Genomic DNA, 3,030 nt, shown 5'->3' on the forward strand with positions numbered 1-3,030 from the left:
CTGACAGAAAAAAATAAAAAGAAGGCGGGCTACAAACCTCGCCAAACCCTCCACACCACAAGCTTAAAGCAGGGCTCTGGGGTAGGAGCCCGCGCGGGTTGCTGAGGCTTTCACTGGGGCGGTTCAGTGTCCTCCAGGGGCTGCCTGTGCGGGAGGGGACGCGGGAAGTTTCGGGTGGGGGCTTTGGCTACCCAGGTTCCTCGTTTGGCTACCCAGGTTGCTCTTGCAGGTCTTTTTCTTCTCGCTCCAGAAAAAAAATTTGGGAATGAAAATACCCTAAGGAGGAGGGGAAGCTGCAAGTGCGTGTGGCAGGATCCCTCCACGGCAAAAGCAGGTGCAAAATTCAGCATTTAGAGAGGAAAAAAAAAAAAAAAAAAGCCTTGTCAGAGGAAGAAAAAAGGGCGATTGAAAGAGCCTTTGCGTCAGAGATGCGTGGTGAGACGGAAAGACCACCCGTGTACAAGATGCAGATCTGAGTACAGTGTCTTACGTCAAAGTTTTAAACTGGAAGGCGGCGAAGATGCAGTCGTTTCAGTAAATGTGATGTGATGGATGTTGGGGGATGATCTTGGCAAATCCCCTCTGCTGTGCAGACAGGGTGGCATAGTAACCCTGTTTTAGTTAACATCATTAATGAGATTCTTGGCTAAACTCAAAACAGTTCGAAGAATATACTTTATTATAAAAATGTGCAAGCTATCCATAAAAATTTGTTAGGCAGTATTTTATCTTACAATCATCGGAGGAGTCAAAGTCGGGTCTTTGCTGTTCTTCTGTCCTTGTTTGTGTCTTAACAGAACTAAGTAGTCATACCCTACAACTAAATTACACTGGTGGAGTAACAGTAACTTCCATATGATACATTAATAATTTGTTATTTTCACAAATGTAATACCCAAAGCAAGAGCAATGCTTGCACACTTAAGTAGTTTTGCTAGTCAGAAATGAAAACTTGGAGGTTTTCTTCCATTGCGGAAATCCAAAGGTCATACGGTCAGCCTGAAAATTTGTTACTCGGAATATTAAACATCAAAATGAACGGTTGGATAAAAACGTTTTCCTGTGATTGTAAATGCACTGCTTTGAATAAAGTTTATTGGCAAAATACACTGCGGTAATAATTTATAAGTAAAATTACACTCCAAGAGCTTTGTGGAGAATGTACCGCCTGTGTGGCTAATCTGGCGCTGGAAAACAGCCCAGGCCGTCGCTTGTGAAATCTCACCCACCAAAGGCTTCCCTTGCGCTTGCTGATGCCTGCCCATGAAGCTTCCCGAAGCCTCCTTTCAGAAGGGTAAAGGAAAAATGCTCAAATTTATGCATTTAACAGACCAAATATTTCGGCGTTCTGTAACAATGAAAGAAATTATGAGGGTTTTAATGGCTGTGTGACCCCTGCTTGCGAGAGAAGCGTGCAGAACTCAGGAAATGAAGAGTAAGGGGTGATTGAATGTAAAGCTTTTGAGAAGAAAAAAAGGTAGTGTGAGTCAGTGACTGATGGTCAGCCTTTGGATCAGCTGAATTGTATCCCTGTTTTAAATTGGAAGGATGGATTTCCACAGCGTGAGTTTATGGATCAAGGAAGGGGCAAAATCTGGCCTTTGCTATGAAGTTATACGCAGACAATATTTATGTCAGTTGGGTTTTTTTTTTCCAGCTGATTTTGGCACCATTATTGCTCGCTCTTTCATCCCACAAATGTCACTTCTACTGCTGGCAGAAGTATTCAGGACCTATGTGAATGGGGCTGATGTTTTGTCACTGCAAACGTACTCAGGTTATTGGTGAACAGGACTGGACCTTTGTCACTTGCAGCCATGTCCCAGGATGTGCTACAGTGCTACTCTTGGGTCTCTCTAAAAATAATAGCATTATGAGCTGAGAAAAACCCTATTTTGAAGTTGGTAGGTAGACGTGCTTCAAATCAACTTGGAGCAGACATTGCAACCTTAGTGTTTTGCTTTGTTGGGTTTGGTAAGGACTCGGGCTGTTGTTGGCTGGGTTAACGCTGCCGGGAGCAGGCTCACAGACATTGCAGAGGTGTGAGTGTTACTCCTTGTGGTGTAGAGAGTCACTGAAGTTAGGAGACTTTCTCGTCTCAGCTTTGATTGCTTTTTTGTTGGCGTTGTGAAATGCTTATGCTAAATGGCTTTCGCAAGCACTTACTGCGTACAGAAGCTGCTGGTTCCTGAGAGGGCTCACGGCGTGGTCAGTCCAGCAAGCTGCTCTCACCAAAATAGCCCCCCCACCTTTTTTAGATACTGGTTCCACAGGCAGATGCTCCTCGTGATGGAATTTGCTGCCCAGGGGAGCAAGTTTGGCATCAGGTGACAGCTTAAACCCTGGCTGTTTAAGGCAGAGGGTAGGTCTCCTCTATTTGCTTGGTTTAGACCGCAGCCTAGCAGACACTGCAGCATGCTTTTCATTTAAAACAGAGCTACTACTAGCTTAAGTCTGCTTTGTGTCCCCTCTCTGTTGTCCTGTGAATGGATTATGTGGACTCCACAGGCACTCGAGCGAGCTGTGGATGGGCTGTGGACCTGGAAGTCCTATGGCCACATTTCCACGGTACCTGCCTGGACTCAGCTGGTTACTGTGCAGCCCAGCCACCTGTGTCACTGACCTGCCTTTTCTCCATCATACCTCTCATCTCCTTCATACCATATGTGCCCACAGTCTAATACTCTCGACACTTATCTGCAGGTTTTGCTTTATTCTGGGTATCCCAAGCTACTTTCAGCTCAGGTATGTGAAAATTGACTGTCAACAGCTAAGTTGAACACAGGCATAATACAATCTATATTCGGTTTCTTTGAAACCTAAAGGTCAGGAGTGTACACACGTGCTCTGCTTATTTGTGGCTATTTGGCATTAGGCTTTGTTTGACAGAAAAGATTAAATACTGGGCAAATTGACAAAAACATAACTCACTTTCTGTCATGCACTTGCTATACACATTCTCATGAAAAACTGAAATACAAGTTAAATACATACTTATTTTATTCCAGGCTATAGAATAAGTGTATCTAG

Source organism: Egretta garzetta, unplaced genomic scaffold, assembly GCF_000687185.1.
Source record: "Egretta garzetta isolate BGI_Z169 unplaced genomic scaffold, ASM68718v1 scaffold397, whole genome shotgun sequence".
Classification (NCBI taxonomy): Eukaryota; Metazoa; Chordata; class Aves; order Pelecaniformes; family Ardeidae; genus Egretta; species Egretta garzetta.